The sequence below is a fragment of the Nannospalax galili genome, unplaced genomic scaffold (genome assembly GCF_000622305.1).
Source record: "Nannospalax galili isolate Female #2095 unplaced genomic scaffold, S.galili_v1.0 scaffold399, whole genome shotgun sequence".
Classification (NCBI taxonomy): Eukaryota; Metazoa; Chordata; class Mammalia; order Rodentia; family Spalacidae; genus Nannospalax; species Nannospalax galili.
The window spans coordinates 5,455,210-5,477,341 of NW_008345053.1; positions in this window are offsets into that span (position 1 = coordinate 5,455,210).

A 22,132-nucleotide genomic window follows, 5' to 3' on the forward strand; every position below is an offset into this window, starting at 1 on the left:
ATTTTGAGGGAGGGGGGCAGGGAGGGTCCCTGAACACACCTTGCCTCTCTGAGGATCTCAAAGCCCTTAATGCAAACTCTGTGTCATTTTCTTTCATGGTGAGCTTGCCAGAAAAGACACAGATATATTCTAGAACTTTTTTTACACTGTAAACATCAATTTTCTGAAAACTTCATAATGAACACTGCCAAAAGTCATCCTGTATTACAGGTTGGTGGGAGACATGCATTGTTTCACATGAATTATCAAGAAAACATGAAAGCTGAATCTGGAAAGCTGAATCAGAGTGGCCTTATCCCAGCCACTCTCGTGGCAGAGGTAAGAGGAGCTCAAGCTCCAGGTTTGCCTGGGCTTATAAAGTTCAAGGCCAGCCTGGGCAAGTAGCAAGACTCTGTCTCAAAAGAAAAAGTTTAAAAAGAATATGAAAATAGAGCTCAGTGGTGGAATACTTGTCAAGGATGGGTACAATCCTAGATTGAATCCCCAGCACTGAAAAAGAGAGAGAGAGAGAGAGAGAGAGAGAGAGAGAGAGAGAGAGAGGCAAGGAAGAGGACAGGTAGGAGAGGAGAGCAGGGGGAATGGGAGGGGGAGAGGACAAAGAAGGAAGGGGGGCTGGGGTATAGATTAATTAGTAGTGTACTTGTCTAGCATGCACAGTATTCTGGGTTTGATCAGCACAAATGGTATGGTGGTACGTTCTTGCAATCGCAGTACTAGTGAGGTAGAGACCGGAAGATAAAAAGTTCAAGTCAAGCCTTGGCTACACAGCAAATTTTAGGTCAGTCTGAGGTACATGAGACCCTGTCTCAAAATTTAAAAAGGAAAAGGGAGGCATGGTCAGTGTGCTCCAAGGCCTGTCCTCAGAGCCTCCTCCCACGGTCTGCAGAATTTCTCTTGGACATGCTGTCATCTACAGAATATCGTGTCTTGTTCTCCCCTCCCAGGACCTGTCTACCTCTCTCACAGGCCCAGTGGGAATTTAAAACATGGTGCTTTCTAGGCATGTGAATAAAAGCTTCTGGGTAGTTTTGAAAACGAAGACTAGCTACTGAGTCCTCTTGATTCAGAGACTATTAGAATCACCAGGTTACTGGGCACAGCTTTCTGGTAATGTTATCTGTCATTTACTTGTTATGTTGACATGCTAAACTCATCGGGCACTATACAGTGCATGGGGTCGAGCTGAAATTCAGAGATATAAAGTCCCTGTTGTCAACAAGCTCAAGTCACCTCCACCACTAGAAGGACTAGGTGAGGAGAATCCCACAGATGGCCCCAGAAGACAGGAATAGGTACCTCTAGGCAGCCCAGGGGAGAGGACAGTGTCTGGAAAGTGCAGTCTGTTCCTTGTCCCAGAGGGAGACTACACATGGAAGATGCTGTCTGCCTCTTGCCTCAGAGGGGGGACCACGCCTGGAAGATTCAGCATGCTCCTTACCTCAAAGGGGAGACCAGACTTAGAAAATGTAATATGGGGCTAGAGAGATGGTTCAACTGTTAAGAGCACTGGCTACTCTTGCAGAGGACCTGGGTTCTATTCCAACACCCACATCGTAGCTAACAACCATCTGTAACTCCAGTTCCAGGGGATCCAACACTCTCTTCTGACCTTCACAGGCTTTGTACAACATGGGTGCACTTACATACATGCAGGCAATAGACTCATATACATAAAATAAAAAGAAAAAATAGAAAAGATGTAGAATGATCTTTGCACCTGGATGATATAGTCTGACCCTTGCTGCAGTATAGGGGTTATGTCTAAGATGTAGTCTGCATCTTGTTCCAGAGAAAAGACCAGGCTAAAAGATGCAGTATGCTCCTTGTTGACAAGCATGATCAGCAGGAAGGTCACTTGTCCTGCCTCAGTTTCTCCCTCTATTATTCAGTTATAGTTATCTTTTCTCATCATTTTATGGTGTAACCCATTCCTCCAAGAGCCTGCATTCATGTAAGGAGGACACACAAGCCCAACCCTCTAGAAGATCCTTGTCTCTGATCTCTGCGTTAGTTGAGAAGTAGGATGAGAGAACTTGCCCATATGATTCACAAGGAAGAGCCAAGTCCAAGTTTAATTTAAATCACTGCACTCTTCATAAATACGCAGGCTATGCATGGTGGCTCAGGCCTGTTCTATTCCCAGCACTCAGGCGGCTGAAGCAGGAGAATGGCCATGAGCTAAAGGCCAGGCTGGGCTGCGTACAGTGAGCTCTAGGCCAGTCTGAGACTCACACACGTACAAATAGCTCTTCATCTGCTGCTGATGAAATAAAAAAAAGTATCTTTTTTAACCATTCTTTAAAAATAGCTTCTACTTCAGCCTTCTCATGAGCTCAATAAGAACAGCTGACAAGAGCATAGCGATCTGGGGGCCAATTTTCTTTAAGTACCTCTGCTGTAAGGTATTGAACCCCTTTGATATTTGGAAGCTTCAGGATTCTGTACTGTGAAAAAGCTGCATAAATGAAGGAGTTCTTACAAAGAGTCTGGGTCTACTGTCCCCCTGATGATGGTTCCTCCATGGCTCACCGTTCCAACTGATTGGGCCTTCTTAGTGAGATCACAGTCACAACGATGGCTATTCAAAGTGCTTCTGCTTAGAGCCGTCTGCACTGCTGTTATTAAGCCCCTTTGTCAGAGCTTTATAATTTAGCTGTAAAAATCAGTGTGAGCTAAATCTCAAGCTACCGGCTGAGGAGAAGTTTTTTAAAAAGTCATTTAGTCTGCATTTCTCAGACACAGGGGGATTTGGACGCTGGCGGCCAGCAGTAATAGAGAATAATGCTTCATCCCTGACTCGATTCCTGCTTAACCCTAGTGTCCAGAGGAAAAGGGGTATATTTTCAAAAGCATTTTCACTCTATGAAAAATATTTTCCTCTTAAACCTCTCACTTTCTCTCTGGATAATAAATTAGTTATTTGAAACATTTACCAAGGATTTCTGGAAGTCAACTTTGCCAGAATATTGGTTATGACTTTCACTTGGGGAAACAGATTAGAAACTGAGAACAATTTAGTCTACATTCATGTTTCCCAAGGTATGACCTAGAGAGCATATCGTGACCACCCTGAGTCCCAACCTGACCTTGAGGATGGGTTCCCTGAGTGAAGGAAATGATGAAGAATTGCCTAGAAGTTCTCTGTTCTCAATCAAGGTGGTGTCATGTCCTAAGTTGGCCTCAAATTTCATAGAGAACTTTAATCAAGCTCAGCTGTTCCAGCCACAACATGCAACTTTAATAAATACTCTAGGACTAAATCAAGGACAATGTGTCTAGAAACTGCATAGGACAAAGAGCAATTGTTTAGTAGCTCTTACTTCTGCTTGACTCAGTCAGGAGACAGACTCCATGTCGAGGATGCCTAATGCATTTAACATAATTATACCCCATTTTAGCTATCAAGAAAAAATATCACCTAAACTATGTGGAGATGATATGTAAATGTTTGTTTTTAAGATGCAAAAATTTAAGGGGAATTGATTGACACATAACTAAATGTGGCAAGGATAATGAAGGAAAGCAGAAGGAATGAGAGGTTGCAAAGACAGGCTGGTGAGACAGGTCATCCTCTGAGGAACTAAGGGACCTGAGGGGTGCACCCAACCTTGGGAAAGGCTTCAGGTCAGACAGACCAGAGAAAAGAGAGTTGGAGAGCTGGAGGGTGAGTTCGGGAGCAGCCAGCCACCGACCCCAGACAGCTCCACAGAGAATGTGCCTCAGCTTAGAGCACAAATTAAAGGTGACCCTTTCTAAGTGCTTGTGTCAAGAAGCCATCCAGCAGCAAGAAACAAATTCTCACTTATTAAGAACCAAATTTATGTACAAAACAAAATGACTTTGGAGGCAACCCACACAGCAGACTATTACATGAGGAATGGCTGAACGCATAAAGAGAAAACAGTCAATCACATAACCAAACGAGACTGAAGTCAAAGGTGCAATGATTACAGAAAGGGAATAAATTAAACTTCATACTTTATATTTCCCACATTTATTTCTACCTTCGTGTGCAAAGACATCACAGGTTCCATTCACTCTATCTACAGTCAGAAGTTACAGCCCTTGTGCATTAGAAGCTCTCTTTATACCTCCCAACTCTTTTTTAAAATATTTTATTTATTATTTTTATGTGTACGAGTGTATCGCCTGCATGTATATGAGTGCACCCGTGTCGTGCAATGCCACAGAGGGCAGAAGAAGGCTTTGGATTCCCCTGGAACTGGAGTTAAGGATGGTTCATAGCTGCCATGTGCGTTCTGGGAATTGAACCCAGGTCCTCCGCAAGAGCAGTCAGTGCTCTTAACCATTGAGCCATCTCTCTAGCCCCACATCCCAACTCTTTTAAGGTGCTCTGATTTCCCATTCTGGTAGAAAAGCCTGGTATTCACTTTTATTTCTCTGACTCCTTTCTTCCCTTCTCACATCAAACCTCTTGTTAGATTTCTACATAAGCAGCATACCTTACAAACCCGCTTCCCTCCCTTGTCACCCTCTGAGCGTAGGTCGGCTTCTAGTCCACTCATGTGGGATCCAGTCACCTGCAGTCCACTCCAGGAAGCTCGGCAAGGCTAACCTTTCTAAAGGACCACCCCGATCACATCCATTCCTGTATAATCATCCATACAGCTTCAGTAATGATCTTAGTTTACAAGGAATATACCAATACACCAAGATATCTCCATCTACCACACATATCCCAAGTGCAGTCAATCCCGAGTAGTCACAGTATGGTTGGATGCCTGCTCTTCGGTTTAGCTTCTGTTCTTCTCAGAGCCAGTACAGATCTTTCTATGCCCTGTGATTTAGTTCCCTTTAAAAAAAAATCCTCCCCTTTGAACTTGATAACACCTCACCTCTACATGAATGTAGACTAAATTGTTCTCAGTTTCTAATTCATTTCTCCAAGTTAAACCCAATGACCAATATTCTGGCAAAGTTGACTTACTTGTGCGCATATATATATATATATATATATATATATATAAAAAAAAGATATCCAAAGTCAAGGGGGCTTGTTGGGAAAACAGAGGGGGATGAGGGGTAGTGACAGGCGTAATGGGCATAGGAATGACTAATGACTTTTGTCTAACCTTGCAACTAAAATGTTATTGTTTATAATGCAAATGAGCTCACTGAGTCATGTGTTCCTCTTGTGACCTGGGCACCTGATCTTAATCCCTCTTTGAACCCCACTTTGCCTTCCACACAAGACAGTGAGTGAATGGGGGCTGACTAACATACCAGAGCACTGGAAGCCGCATGCCATTCTCATTTAAACTGAGAAGTATTGAGAAGGCTATCTGAAATTGTGTGTGAGAGATATTTTAAGCCTAGGGCTCAAAGGACATGATTCTCTGCCAACATGGGGTTGGATCCTTGCTTTGAGCTGCCCAATTCATGCTGGAAATACTGTATGATTAATAGAATGGGTGAAGCCAGGCTCAAGAGTGCTGTTTCGTGAGACAGCTGAAGGAACAGGTGTTTCTCAGAGTTCGGGTCCATTGTTGGCCTTAAACTAATGCTAAGAGTCAGACTGTTTTTTCATTCAGGTATAACTGTAATGTGGCTTTAAAACAGTCCAAATGGGAAGTATGAAAATGCCCCAAATTCAGTATATACATGTATGAAACTGTCAAAGAATAGATAAAATAATAAATCATAAGAACATCTCTTCTCTCTGAGCTTCTTGTGAGTCTCTTACTTCCTTTTTCTAAATTCAAGTTAGTGAGTTTTCAATCCTCTTCCACATCCTTAGGCCTCTCAACACAATTAGTTTTCCCTAAATCTAGCCATGCCCAGGTCCTTTCCATTTCCTACTCTTCTATTTCATTCTTTTCTACCTCAACCCTAGGATCTGTGGGGCTTTCTTTTGTGAAATGAAATGAGGTCTGATCACGTTAAATCAGAAGTATTTGGAAATATACACATATATGACATAAACATGGAAAAAGAAACATACCATTAACGTGACCCTTCACTTACTGCCCCAAGACAAGACAGAGGAAGAGACAGGTATTTTCCTGGTATTGAGGAGGCTCAGGACAGATTGAGGAAGGACCTCAGGATTGGACTTGAGAGGAGGATGCTGTCTCTGCTCTCAATGGAGTGATGCTGCCTTTACAAGATTCTCTTCACTGCTGAGATGCCAAGACTCATTGGCTTTCTTATTTTTTTTCCCTTCATTTGAACCCTTGTCCTGATTCCACAAAGTCCTGAGGTGAATCATATGAGCAAGTATACAGAAATAGAAACCAAAAGAAGAGAACATTATCACCACTTTTGAGTTCATTCTTCTATTTGAGACTTCTCAGTGGCTCACCCTAAATAAGAAAAGAAACAGAACACTATGGCTCCAAAGACTTTGTGAGGAAATGCTGACTTGATGGTCCCTTTCCCCCTCATAGCTGGCCCTTGATGTTCTTTATAGCTTTTGCTTTTTTATTTTACAATAGCTCCCCACTCTCCTGTGCAGCCAAGAAATCCTCTGACCCATCTGTCCTCAAAGCTTTTCCTTCATAATGTCCTCTTCCATGCTCCCAACTAACAACTGAGCCTCCTCCTTCCCCAAGGAACAAGGGATCTTGTAAAAAAAAACCTTCAGCCCCTAAGACCTGTCCACAGCTTCCTGGACTGTCCCACTCAATTCTGCTAAGATCTCGATCTCCAACTCTAGACTAACAAGGGCCTCTTTCATCTTCCTCAGCCCATCCAAGATGCATTTGGCATCCTGCCCATTCCATCCTCCATAAGAAATGACCTTACATGAAGTCATTTCTTGAGCCTAAAGGTGTTTATTTTCCCACATTTAAAAAATGGCTTTCTTAACTCACTTCCTGCCCACTTCTACCCATTTCTTCCCTCATCTTTGCAACAGTGAACCTGTCCTCATCAAGTGTCTCTAATTGCTCTCCTCTGCTTTTCCCTTTAAACCTCTCCTGTCCCATACTGATTGCACAATGCTGTGACCTGATCTCAACCACCTGGTTTAACATTGGATATTTAGAACCCTGACAACCCTTGCTAACCAGGGTCCAACTTGTTTTTCTCCCACATAGAACTTATAACCCTGTCATGCTGTACAACTTTGCTACCAGATTCTATTCATTAATTCATTCCCTAGTTCCTCAGGCAGTGTCTGGCATAGTGATTAGATTATTTAAGGTCGTGAATACTGCAGCTAAGAACTTAGGTGGATATTCTTCTCTGACTCCTTTCCAATCCAGGTTCAACAAGTGACATCTCAAATTCTGGAAGTTCTAGTTAACACCTAAATGCAAAACTCTAACATGAATGTGACTGTAGTGCCAAATTCTCTCCTGGGAGGCCCAGAAATGTGCTCTCTCTCAGCTCCCAGGCCCTCTCTGAGGTGCACTGCAACCCAGAGCCCACACTGCCCTTACAACTGACTGACAAAATCAATACAATGTCCCTCTAAGCTACAGTTTGGGTAATAAAGATATTTATTTGGGCTTGCCAACAAAGCTTATGCTAACCAGGAGGGGGGTCATCTCACCTGAGCTTTCCAGTTCCATGCTCGCCCAAGCACAGGCCAATATGGCGACTCTGTGCCGCTTCCCTGGCTTTTGACCACCCTCTCATGCACTTGGAGCTGACCGATTGGGTGGGAGGGGCAACTGTCTCTCCCTCTGTCTGCAGTCTCTTAGGGTTCAGACATTCAACTGTTGTTCTTTCAGAAGACATGCCCATCCTACAGTGACTGTCATGCCAAGTGGGAATGAATGTCACAGATTAGCTGTCCTCTAACTTGAGAGACACAAACTCCAGGAAATTATAGGAGAATCCCTCCAGACAGTTGAAAAAACAGTGCTTTTCACCATAAAGATTCCTTATTTCATGTGTTTTTACTTAATGAACTCAAAGAAAGGAAGAAGAGCAAGAACTGAAGAGTTGTCTCTAGACAGCTTTTAAAGATGTGTGATTGTACAGCACAGAACAATTTATCCTTTTCTCCCCTGCAATCCAATCAAAACACTGAGGATTGAGAAACGTGTAGGATAATGCCCATGTCCTTCAGAATCCCATTGTGTGACCTAGGGCTTCCCTAGAGCTGTTGCTTTGAGATGCTTATTTGTTAATAAGCTGCACTGACTAAGAGTTTCCAATTTACCTGTTTATTTAATAAACAAACACAAAACTGGCAGAATACCAGGGCCTTATTTCGTCCTTACATTGTTATAAATTGCTGTCTTTGCCTTTCTTAATTCCTTTCTTGGTTTTGTTATCCTTTTCAGAGTTGGAAAAGACCTCTGAGGATACTCTAGTTTTACTGAAATTCACTGTCCATTTCTATAATGTACTGGAGCCTAATATAGAACGAAGAAACATTATGCACACGCCCTAAATCAACTCCATGGGTGATAAGACAATACCCATACATGCTCATTACAGGGATACAAATGTCTTTGCAATAATTAGCAAGTGTACAATTGTCCTTAGAGACATCCTCAGGATTAGATGTTCTGTAATGACAGGGCTTCCTTTCTTAATTCTAGGAAAATCACAAAGCAAATACTCCTGAATCTACTCCTGAGCCCAGTAGGACCCCAAACCCACAATAAGGACAGATTGAATGGATCGCTTGATAACCGGACAGTGATTTGGAAGTCTCTAAAAGTCCAATTTCCTCATTATACTCTCAAAAATGTTACTTTTAATGGAGCAATTCTTTCAACAAGGGTCTCTCTGCTTCTTTTGTTTATGCCATCTGTGTTTACTGTCATCTGCCCACCCCTGGTATTGAGGAGATGCTCTTTTGAGTTTGTGTACTTTACACTATGAAAATAGTGACTATGTGTGTGGATTTTTTTCAAACTCAACACTTCCCCTTGGTGGATTCACCAATTTTCCCCTTCACAGTTGAGATCAACTAATTAAACCACAAGTCCAACATGCTAGATCATCTTCTATTAATTTGAAATTCTCCTGTTGGTCCAGGTCTCTGTTTTGCTTCAGGGCCACCCTCTGTCATTAAGCACAATAATTGGTGACACCTTTATGTAAGTAAAATTCTGAAGAAAGTGTGCAAGGTGGCAAGAGGTCATCCCCTCTCCTGGGTCATACCTTGACCCTGTTAACGATATAATAAGAAGGCCCTCACCAGTTGTAGCCCCTAATCTTGCACTCCCAAACATTAAGAACTGTGTTTTAAATAAATCTCTGTTCTATAAAAATCACCTGACTTCAGGTATTCTGTCACAGCAGCAGAAAACTCTAACACGCCATCTCATTTAGCTCAGACTTCTGTGGTTATTAGGTAAATCTCCTAAGCCTCTCCCTTTCTACCTCCACTCTGCCTCTTCTCCAATGCTGCCCCCCATATGACATGATGGTTTAAAACTGAAATCCAACCAAGCTGCTTCATGCCTTGCAACCCTTTACTTCTGTATCTGCCCATTTCCATCACTGTGATAAGATATTTCAAGTAAAGCAATCTAAAAGGAAGATGGTTTGTCTTGGTTCGTGGCTATGGAGCTTCCGTCCTTGATCAACTGGCTGTTTGGCTTTGACTCTAAGGAGAGGTAGAACATCGTGCTAAAGAAGCAGTGATATGGATGAGCTGACTCCTCATGACATCTAGTAAGAGATGGCAAGTTAAGTCCAGGGACAGAGCTGTCCTTCAAAGCCATGCCCCAGGGAGCTGCTCCTTCCTCCTAGAACCAACTCCTATTACTCCATCAGCTGTGTATTCAGCAGGTGGGTTAATCCATTTTAAGTTATATGCATTTTTATGCCCCCACCTGAAGTTTCTAGAAAAGTCACTCAGATAACCTCCCTAGGCCAGGCAGATCTGATGGGGTGTGAGAGAAGCCCAGCCCAGGCTTCACTAACATGGTTGCCATTTGGTCTCCCTGGAGTGGTGATGTGGAGGGCTGAAGACTATGGCAAACTAGGGAGCATCCGTTCCATCTAGAATGTCACTACCCATGTTGTTGTACATACTTAGGTGATTTTCATATCTCAGTTACTATATTACCACGACCATGGACTTTCAAAATGTCTTCAGCATATTGATTTCAATTCCCTTGGACTTGTTTTGAGAACTGAGGTTGCATAAAAGTGGAGAATAATTTTCCTGAATGTGTTTCAAATGTAGAGAAAGAGTAGCCATTATGCTAGATAGGATCTTTCCTATAGGAAGGCTTTGTGTTGATCCATTTGGGGCAAGTCAGTTCTGGATTCCTCATATAAGGTATGTCATTGTGGTATAGAATGGTGATTATGCACCTGCATGCTGGAAGCCAACTGCCTGCCTCAGAGTAGAACTGCAGAGTACGTGGGCACTAGCCTTCACATCTCTGCTTGGTTCCTCATGTTACAAGAGCAATGATTGAAGAGTTACTTGTTCTGTGAAAAAAATATTTGAAGAGCTGGGGAGATGGCTCACTGAGTAACGTCTGTGCCACAAAAGCATGAGGACCTGAGTTCACATGCTCAAAACCTGAATAAAAGCTCCTGGTAAGAGTGCTTGCTGCTCTCACAGAGGACTGCAGTTTGAGTCCCAAAACCTATATCAGGCACCTTACAACCTTACAACTGCCTGTAACTCCAGCTCCAAGGATTCTGGTGCCCTCTTTTGGCCTCCTCAGGCACTTGCACACACATGCACACACACACACATACACACACAGAGAGAGAGAGAGAGAGAGAGAGAGAGAGAGAGAGAGAGAGAGAGAGAGAAATAAAATCAATCGTTTAAAAAAGAAAGAAAAGTGTCGCTCTCTCAAACAAGGTGGAAGGTGAGGACTGACATCCAACATCTGTGGATGTCCTTTCATCTCTATACGTGTGCTGTGACCTACATACACTCACACACAAATATATACACAAACAAAAAATAAAGGAGTAAGGCCAAAATGACTGCAAAATCTCAAAGAGAAAGCAAAGCCCCCTCTGTAAGCCTTAGAATCTTGTGGCCAGAGATCATTTACTGCACAGATTCTGTGCCAAGAAGTCAAACTAAAGTAACCTCCAAACTTTGCCAGTACTCCCTGGGCCTGTGATTCCGTGGCTAGTCTGTCTTTAGTAGGGATATCTCAAGGGACTTGCAGACTTCCAAACACTCATATTAATTTCCCTTCACAGGTAACTCAGCTCCTGCCTGTCTCCAAAGAAGGCTGTGTTCCTCCTTTCCCTTTTTGTGACAGAGCCTCTCTCCTGCCTCACTCTGTGGGAACATCTCATTTGATATCTCCACTGAATATCCCAATTTGTAAGTCTATTCAGCACCCCAATAAAACTGCCTTTGCTGTCATTTTGACCTCATTTGTAATTTCTGGTTCACATTAGACAGAATAAAGGCATAAAGATGCATTGTCCTAATCCCTGGAATAGAAGAATGTTTTTTTTACATAGAAAAGAATTCTGCACAAGTGTAGTGAAGGACCTGAAGATGGGGGATGACCTTGAGTTTCCAAGGTGGCCCAAACCTTACACACAGCTTTGTAATTTAAAGATCCTGACAAAGGTATTAAGTTCAGCAAAACCGAACTAATGAGAAAAAAACTGAGCACCAAGAATAAAAGAAAATGGTGATCTGAGAATCTAATGGAGGAAAACAGAAGGAGCTGTGATCAGCACACTGCTAATGAAACCCTGAAACTGGATGTATCATCCCACCAGAAATGAAACCAGTGAAATGATTGGGGGTGGGGAGAATTATAGTATTTTCTTTGCTTCCACACGACAAAACAAAATCCAATATCCACAAAAAAATCTGTGAAAGTTTGGAAGACCAGATGTGCTGAACCTGCAGTATAAGCCATATGTAAACGCTGCGTGGTGTCAGGGGAAGGGGAGCCCCTTCTACAAGGAGGAGTCGGTGCATGTTCCCCAACTGCCTGGACAATTTCTCTAGCCACATAGCACCTGCTTGCTTGGAAGGTTCTGCTTCACTTTGAATGGACGCCCTGATGGTCCCTGCCGTCAAACCTATCGACCTCTGCACTTGTGATCTCAGGTGTCGCCACCTCATTTCCACCAAGTCCCAACTGCAGCCTCCCCACCCTGAAGTTTCGCTCTGATCTGGATTCCTTGGGTTTAGTACTCCTGTTTCACATGATAAACTGTCAGAGTTTCTCCCTGGGTATAGAGCCTAAGAGATGATAAAATCTGCCAAGAAACACTTTATCTTTCCTGCACAGATGGGGGAAAAGGCTTTGTCAATTTCCTTGGCGTGGTTTAATCAGATGTCTTTGAATGTGTGGGAGAGAATAAAGTCCGCTTAATAAACATGTCTTGCTTTAAAAAACTCTTTGTAATAGCTCAATATTTGTTTCCTTTTCTTCCCCTTACTTTTTTTTTTTTCATGCCTTTGAAAGACGCCATTTGAAGCCTGATGCCTGAACCTTCCCTGCTCAGCGAGTGCACACAGATGAGAAGAGACGCTGCTATTGTGAACAGCTCTTCTTCCCGCCTGCGAGATAAGGCTCTGCGGGAAAGCTGCCTCCTGGTCTGAAACTTAAGAAGACACACAACCAGAAGAGCTGGGCCTGGCCTTTCAGCAATGCTCTTATTCATATTAAGACACAAAAATGCAAACATGATCTTCCTTATATGGAAGGAAATAGGGCGCATCGACACGGTGAGCAAATAGCATTAAAGAGAGCAGACACAAGCTTCTAAGAGATACTGGAGAATTTAAGACCCAGAAAACTGTCATTTGTATAGTTTCTTTTTTGCTTTTCAAGAACTATAGCTCCAAGTCTTTTATAAAGAAGGTTGCTGGGATTTTCTGGAAAGTTATATGTAGCACTTGCTGAGATGGATTCCCATCACCTATTCAGAAAAGCACATGTCCTCTGAACTGGTAGTAGTCTAGACATAGGAATGCATTCATGGATGCTGCTGTCCATCTAGATTGATGACGTGTGCCTATCACACCCCACAGTGCAGCTTCTGAAAACTACCAAACAGTTCATATGCAAGATGGCTCAGTGGGTAAAGGCTCCTACTTGCAACCCTTATGACCTGGGTTGGATCCCTGGGATCCACATGGTTGAAGGAGAGAACTGACTTCTACAAGTTGTCCTCTGATTTCCACATATATGCTGTGGCATGTGCATGTACACACACACATACCATCACCACCACCACCACCCAAAGTAAATAAATTTTAAAATTCAAATATTCCTGCACAGACAATATTATCCTTGAAGCATTTAACTAATGATTGGATGATGCAGAGGAATTCGAGGAATTCGAGGAATTTCTCTTAGTGCCTATGGCCTTGTTTCTCTGACTCAGCTGCTCTATTCCCAAGCCCATTATGTGTAAAGTACAAAGAAGCCCCAGGATGTGGGAAAGCAAGTAATTCTGAAAGGATGTAAACGCTCTAGCAAAGGGCCTGTGTGCACACTGCTTCCTCCAAACATCTCCTGCACTTGTGATATTTCCGTCTTCAATATTTTTCTCTAAGGAAAGGGAATCCAAAAGATTCCCTTCTCTAAGTGTCTGAAATGACTTCCAAATAACCCAGCTCAAATGATCTGAAAACTCCTTTTTCCCACTTTTGTCTTTGATTTATATAATGCCTTTTGATAGATTTTATATCAGTTCACAAACCATATTCTAAAACAACATTCCATAGGAAATGGCAAATTTATGAGATGCTACAGTAGGCCAAAATGACTCACACACCAACAATCTGAAATTAATCGACACTGTCCATCTGCTTACTGCTATTTCTGCTCACTTGTGAAGCTTACTTAGGATAAGGGAAGCTGATTATCATTCACATACATAGGAATCAGCTATTAGAAAGTATTGCCTTGGTTTGTACACACTAATTTAAAAATATGAGTACATTTACACACTACAGCTCAGCATCTGAGGGCACTGGCCACGCACTAGAGATCTCATCACCTGACCTCATACCACTTTCCTTGTTTCTCTTCCTTACCAAAGCTCTGGGTGTGGATTTTCCTTCTCTTGGCTTTTCTTAGACCTAGAGGTATAATGAGACGTGATCATTTCCCATAAGGCTTAAGTAGAGGTTACAAGGGGAATTTCTTTTCTGATAAAGGTTGGTGATTAGCACCATCCCTCTCCTGTCCATCTTGAGCGTGAAGAGGCACCCTATAGTGTGTAAATGTCTTACAGTCATAGAGTACCAAGAAAGTACACTAAGTAGACAGGAGCTTACCTGGAGAGCCTCCTGGGAGAGCTCACTCCTACTCCTATCCTATATGACCTATCCACAGTTACTTGTACCATTTCTTGAAGCTTCAACTGTCAGCTATTTTGTTTCCTGAAAAGAAACACATCCCTGGCTGAATGGAAATACCAAACCTAAGACCTTGTCTAGTCACCCTGATGATATAAGAGGTAGGTATCTAATTATGCTGTTCATTCTTTCCTGAATCATTTCTTAAAATATTTTATTTGCTTTTATTTTATGTGTATGAGTATTTTGCCTCCATGTATGCAAGTGTATCATGTGCATGAAGTGCCTGCAGAGGCCAGAAGAGAGCTCTAGATCCCCTGAAACTGGAGATATGGGCAGTTGTTAGCTGCTGTGTGGGTCCTGGGAACCAAATACAGGTCCTCAGGAAGAACAGACAGTGCTCTTAACCACTCAACCAGCTCTCCAGCCCTTTCAGAGTCATCTGATGTAGGATCACAGACTAAAGAGATCACTTGGCCAGTGAATTGCCTCCCCTCAAAAGAAGTACTCCTCATGTGATGCAAAATTAGCAAACATGACATAGTTGGGTGCATCTCCATTCAGGTTTTTAGTAGCATTCCCAGAAACCAGGCAAAGTGAGCTTGCAAACGTTCATTGGCACAGGCAGGGGGCACACAGCCCATCAGCCAGTCCCTCCCCATGGCAGCTACCTGTGAGCCCCATCTTTGTCAGGAAAATCATAGCTCTGACTGAGGAGTACAGACTAGAAAGGAGATCAAATGAGCAACTTTGTGATGGCCCCAAATACCACAAAATTACTATTGTCAAGAATAGTACGGAATGAGAAATGTTAAAACTGAATAATTATTATCTGAAGAAGGAAAATAGGTATGAGAAAGATCTCTCCATGGTTTTCACTTGTTTGTTTTGCCTTTGAACTTGTAAAAACATGGTCTCCTTTCATCTAATTGATATTTTTAAAAGAATACTAAAAACCTCTGAAGAAGAAAGTGTGAGCCATTAGTAGTGATTTTATATTCATGTCATTATTTCTTAATGGAAAGACATTTGCAATTCATACAGAATAAAGGAAAATGTGAATTACTTTAAGGGAAAATAAAGATGATATTTCAACAAGATTGAGGATCCTAATGTATAAATTACGGCCATAAAGTTCTAAAAAATCAAGGCCATAGGACCCTGTTTAACAAATTAGAATTTCTTTTTCTATATTTTTTTATTTCTATATTTTATTTATGTGTATGTGTTTTGCCTGCGTGTATGTAAGTGCACCTGTGAATTCGATGCCCACAGAGGCCAGAAGAGGGTGTCAGATCTCCTGGACCTGGAATTGCAGATGGTTGTTAGCTGCCATATGGGTGCTGGGAACCCAGCCCGGGTGTTCTCAGAGAGCAGCCAGTACTCTTAACTGCTGAGCCATCTCTCCTTCCACAAGATAAAATTTCTAATTTATATTTTTTTTCTAAAGAAACAGAATATTAACTATTTCTCCTTCTGCTAGGAGGGCCCAGCTAGGTTGGGCCCAGTCAAACGGTAAAATTTAAAAAGGTAAGAAAGACTATAGTAGTTACTTCTCTTAATCCTGGAACATACCAGACAGAAACAACCTAAAGGATTTGTTTCTGACTCACAGTTTCAGAGGATCCAGTCCATGGTCATTTGCTCCTCTGCACTTGGGCAGAGCATCATGACGGTGTGAGGCTGTAGCTGGTCTTTACTGCATGGCAGTTAGGAAGAGACAGAGAGATACAGGAAGGAGCCAGGCAAATACAGTCCCAAGGACACATCCTCAGAGGCCCACTTCTTCCACCCTGCCTGCTAATGTTAGCATCACCTCCAATAGTAGTATCACCAGCTGTGGACTGTGAATTGAACACGAGACTGTGGGTGACATGTCGTATTCAAACTATAACAAAGACAGTGGTGGCTTTAGCCTTAGGTGTCTTTAGTTACCCTTGGATGAAGGACACAGGAGGGAAAGGGACCAAGAATCCAAGTACTAAGTGGACATCACATAACCACTGTTGCTATCATTATTTGTGACTTGTTCATAAACAGCTGTTAGATTTTTAATAAGTGTTCATATTCAAAAGTCAAGTTTTGGGAAAAAAATAAACAGGCTGGAAATGACATGTTCTGTCTTCTGTTCCTGCTTGTAAAGGATCACCCACTCACACAGTATTTCTGTTACTGATTTTAGAAATAGACCAATACTTCACTTATCCATATGTCATTAAATTTTTTCATGTTAGCATTACACTGAGTTTTGGTTACTAAACATGAACTTTGCCTCACAGAGTCTAAATGAATGATGGCATGGCATCAGGAAAGATTTAAATAATTTTAAAAACTATGCAAGTATATTTAAGTACCATAAAGGAACTGATTTATCCAATTACCCATGACAGCCTTATCAGTAAGTCTCATCAACTTAGCAAAGGAGATCTCTGATTCTCTCATTTATTGAACTGAACACTGTGTAAACTTCCTTTAAGATGGGGCATGCACAGGGTTGGAAAGATGGCTCAACAGTTAGGAGCACTGCCTGTTCTTGCAGAGAATGGGATTTAGTTCCTAACACCCACAAGGTGGTTAACAACCCCATTACTCCAGTTCCAGAGGATCTGATGCCCTCTTCTGGCTTCTATAAGCATTGCATGACTTCAGTACACTTAAATACATACAGACAAAACACTTATACACTTAAAATTAAAAAATAAACAAATTAATTAAAAAGAGATGGCATACACTTAAAATAATAAATAAGTTTTAAAAATAAACAAAATAGAGATTATTTATTTAAATTGGAGAATACTTGTCCGAACACATAATTTAAGATTAACAAAATCCTCTTCTGTGAAAGTTGTCTTTATACATTCCATATTAACAAGTGCTTACAGGGTACCTGTGTTTCTATATTATGGGAAGAAAATGGGAATTGGTGTCACTCAAGAAGCAATGAACTATCACTCTGGTAAGCAAACAACTATCAAGTTAAGGATGGTTCGTAGCCGTGATATGGGTGCTGAAAATCAAACCCAGGCCCTCTGCAAGAGCAATCAGTGCTCTTAACTGCTGAGCCATCTCTCCAGCCCCAGAATTTATTATAACAAATTATAGAAAAACAGCTGCCTTCTTATCTACACTAATCTTTTAAGGAACAAGTTAAATAAACTAGAAAGTACATTTCAAGCCACTGATATCAGTGGTAGCTAATGTTAACATAGAGTGGTTGCGTTGTAGACTGGTCTAATCCTGCACCAAGCAAGTCACATTTATTCATAAGGAATGACTCTTCAGGAAACAGAAAACAATTCCCAACATCTTTCCTTTTCTGTACTCGCTTATCACCCACCTGCTTTGTCTCACAAACAGAGCAAAATAGACATTCCTGGAAGCGGTGGAGGAGACTGCAATTGCTGATATTCTAAGGCAGAAGTACTTTTTTCCTGAGAATGTTAAGCTCAGGGTAGAAACACAGCACTGTCCCTCCAATTCCCAGCCTGGATACATGCTACCCTCCCATGTTTCTCCTTGTGTGTTGAGGTGCTAACCCAACTAGTTAACACAGCTGCTTGGAAGGTTGGCAAGAAAGCTGATCTATCACATAAGATCATAAATAACAGAGACCAAGAGGCCTAACTTGGGTCTTCCCCTTAGCAGCTCTATGGCCTAAGCCAAGGCTGCAAAGTGCTCCCAGCTCTTTCCACGCCGTGCCCCTCTTATCTGCACACCTGTGCCCATGCCTCACTCTAGATGTCTCCTCATGCCATGCTTCCACTCGTTATTATGGTCTTCATTGGCATTTTCACTCAGGACTCAACCAACTGCTTCACTCTGGGGTTGAAATAATCCAGCAGGTAGCCATGTTGCCTACCTTTTGTGGCTTAGTGATGTTCCTGCATGGCTGGTCCCCAACTTGCTCAGCAAATACCCCTCTTTCACAGCTTAGTTAATGCTTATAAGCTTTCCAGGACTGCCTTGCTAGAGTATGTCCTCGGTTTGGCTGTTCATTCATTCAGTGAGTTGGTACACAGTGGCCTACTGACCCAGACACCAAACTCTGTGTAAGAACCAGAGAGGCAAGAGCAGCAGCTTTGATGAGAGGTATGAGGACTATTTGTGGACATACTGAGGACTAAAAAATGTAGGTTCCTCTTTCCTCCCATGAATATTTTTCAATATACATTTTTATTGAATCTTTGTACATTTCATACAGTACATCTTAATCATATTTAGACCCCCTCCCCAATCCACAGCCCCTCACCCCCCTACCAGATTTCATACATTCTGTCATATATGTTAGGCCTATCTAGTCAGGCTTTTGTACGCACATGTTCCTTAGTGCAAGTTTATTCACCAGAATCTAGTTGGCCTGTCCAGAGTCACTCCCTTAAAGAAGACCAACTCTCCCTCAGCCAGCAGTGATCAGCTGCCAATAGCTCCTCAGCTAAGGCTGGGGCTTCTTACCCATTTCCCCACTTCTATGCTGGGTTTTTGTCTGGTTTATGTTCGTATGGGTCTCATGCATGCTGTCACTGTTGTTGTATGTTCACATCTCCTATATTAAAGCTATGCCATACAGGACTCCAGGACCATTGCACAAGAGGGGCTAGAAAGACTGTAAGAGCCAGGAGTGGTGGATGACCACAAGGAAACAGAGTTTTCCAGGAGGCTGGGAACTTGCTCATATGAACCCCACATGCACATTTTATCCCTGAGATAGGAACTTGTACCATGTTTTCTATTAAATAATAAATGTATTCAGTTTTTAACAGAAAAGTTTTTAAATGACGCTAATTAATGTCCTAATGCCCTTGGTTCTCTCAAAGAGATTTGGGAGCAGAGTCGGAAAATTTTATTTTCCTTAGTTTTACTAGCATTCAGTTTTTAAGCTATTGAATACATTGTTCTTCAGTCTCTTAGATTTATGGCATTTAATTCTATATACAGTATAATTTTTAGCAGTTATGATTATGTGGGCATTCAAAATTCAATTAAATACTCAAAAATATTTCTAACTGTATTTATGAATTTCATTTATTAGAGTTCCCATATCCTCAATTCAATGTTCTCACTTATAAACAAAAACTTCACACATATTTAACAGCTAAAATAAATGTAATAAACTAAATTATAAATATACTAGTTCTTGGGTTCTCCTAAACACCCTGGTTCTGTGCACAAGTGTAACTAAGTAATCTAATGTCTCTTGACTTAAAATACCAACTCTAATTTAATTGTGAAACTACACATTTTAATTTGGAACCCCAAGTCTAATCCCTTGGACGTTCTTTGTGTCAGATTCTCTTAAATATCACAGTTACTCAAAATGTGAAATATAAACAAATTGTTCCTAACAACCAAAAAAGTATTAATGCTATGAATTTTTCTTTTATGTGCTCTATTTTTAATTCTATTTTAATCTTCTCAATGAATGCAGAAATTATACTGATTGAAGTAAAGAAAATCATCTGTTCAAACAGCAAAACGTCGGTCATCAACTCCTGATCCCAAATGTGTGGGGATAATTTTTCTAACGCTAGCTAAACCTTACAAATATCTGGTTCCTGCATCTCAATTACAAAATGAGGCCGACCTTATAGGAACGAGGTTTTCAGCCAACCAAAATGACCCCTTTCAGGAGCCAATCTCAAAACCCGACCTCCCACTCCTCTAAACAAACAACTAAAATTCATGAGTTCCCACAACAACCCATCTGAGGTGGATGACTGACCAGAATGTCTCACAGATCCCACAAAGTTATTCTACTTAACTTCACTCGTTTATTGCAAAGAATGCTATAAAGGATACAGATGGGCTGGGGAATAGTTACACATGTGCAAATACCATACACACATGCCGTGCACAAACATAAAATGAGGAGCTGCATTCAATTTCCAGGACCCACATTTTTTAAAGAAATGCTGGGTGTGGTGGGATGTGCTTGAAATCCCACTGGCTGGAAGAGCAAAGGCAGGTGTGCACCTTGGACTCTCTGACCAGCCAATCTGGATGAATTGGCAAGCTCTAGGTCAGTGAGAAGCCATGTCTCAAAAGCATGAGGTGGAGAGCATCCTGAGGAGCAACACCCAGAGTTCGCCTTTAGCCTCCACAGGCACAGCACAAACACAGCACACACAGGTACACACACACACACACACACACACACACACACACACGATACAGATGTAGGCTAGATGGAATTCAGAAGGGTCCTATATGCAGTAATTTTGTCTCTGTGCACTTGGGGTACCTTGCCCCCACTTCCAGAGTGTCAGTGTATTCACCAGCCCAAAAGCTTACTAAAGCCTATTATTAATGAATTTCAGGATGCTTCATTACATGATCATAAATGACTGAATCATTGGTCATTTGCAATTAACTCCATCTCTAGTCCTCCTTCCCTCCTCAGAGATGAAGTGTTGGGCAGAAGATCCCAGTGCTGTAATTACATCCTGATTTTCTGCACTCAGTCCCCATCTTGAAACTATGCAAGGACCCACTGGTTCCCAGTCATCTTGTAGGTATTGTAAGCACACTCATCACGTGACACTTCCAGGGCCTAGAAGTTCTTTTGTTTGTAACCTCACCAGTGATCAAACATTGTAACTTCACACTCAGTAGATGCAAGTGTTTCAGGAGCTCTGTGTCAGGAGCCAGATGAAGAGCAAAATATATATATTTTTATCTTATATCACAGGCTTTTTATCAGCTAGTAGTTTGGAGTGGAAATACTGACATCCCTAGAGATTTCTGTTGTAACCTGATTGCCCCGTGAGCCTAAAAAAAAGTGCTAAGCCAAAGAAAGCTCTCAAGCTGTGCCCTTAAACCAGGTTATTTGATAGCCCTTCTTTCGATGCAGTTGTTTCTGACCCAGTTCTGAAACCTCTTTCAACACTGTTGCCTGGCTGAGTGTGTGAAATGCTTCAACCTTCGCTGGGATACAAGCTGTGATGCACTGAACACAAATAACCTATTTTAAAGGTCAAGTGTGAAGTTCTAGCCCTAAATATTCCTTTCCTGAGTTTTTTCAATGATTAGAAATATGAAATTTCAGGGTTTGTTTTCTTTAAAGACAAATATAAGTGACACAAATTTGAATTAAGCAGTTAACATGACTCTCACCTGTCTCCTCTTAGTAATTCCTAGAAGGAAACGAAGAGATGCTGTCTCCATTCCCAGGTGGCTTCTCCACTTAGAGTTAATTAATTTCCAAAAAGAAAGCATTCTTTCTTCATCTAAAAAGAAATCTTCAGCCGTGAAACACTGAATAACCTCTTCAACAATCTCTACGGATGGTCGCTAGAAGTACCTAGTGACTTTCAAAAGTTTCCTAGTATGACTTTATTTCAAATTTTGTGAACATACAGATTGTTCTCTAAAAAGCTCACATTTAAGGCTGAGGAAATGGCTCAGTAAGTAGCATGTTTGTAGCACAACCATAGGTACCTGAGTTCAAATTACCGGTTTTCACCTAAAGCCAGGCTTGGCAGTCTACACCCACAATCCTAGCGGGGGACACAGAAAGAGGCAGATCCTGGAGGCTCACTCGTTAGCCAGTCTAGCTGAAATCGAACTCTAGATTCAGTGAGAGATCCTGTCTCCAAAACAAAGATGAAGAGTAATAAAAGATGCTCAATGTTAACTTTAGGCCTCTATGCACAGGCAAGAACACTGCCACACACATGTGCACATAACACACAACACATACACACACACACACACACACACACACACACACACTCATACATTTAGTTCTAAAACTTATCCTTCTGTTAGTTTGAAAAAATACCTGTCAATTGGGTATAGTGGTCCATAGCTGTAATTCAGGTGGCTGAGGCAAGAAACAGCTCAAGTTTGAGCCCAGCTTTGGTATAAAAAAAAAAAAAAAAAAAAAAAAAAAAAGGTGTGAGCAGATGAACTGAATTTCCATGTGCAAAGTCCTTGAACGTACTTATGGAA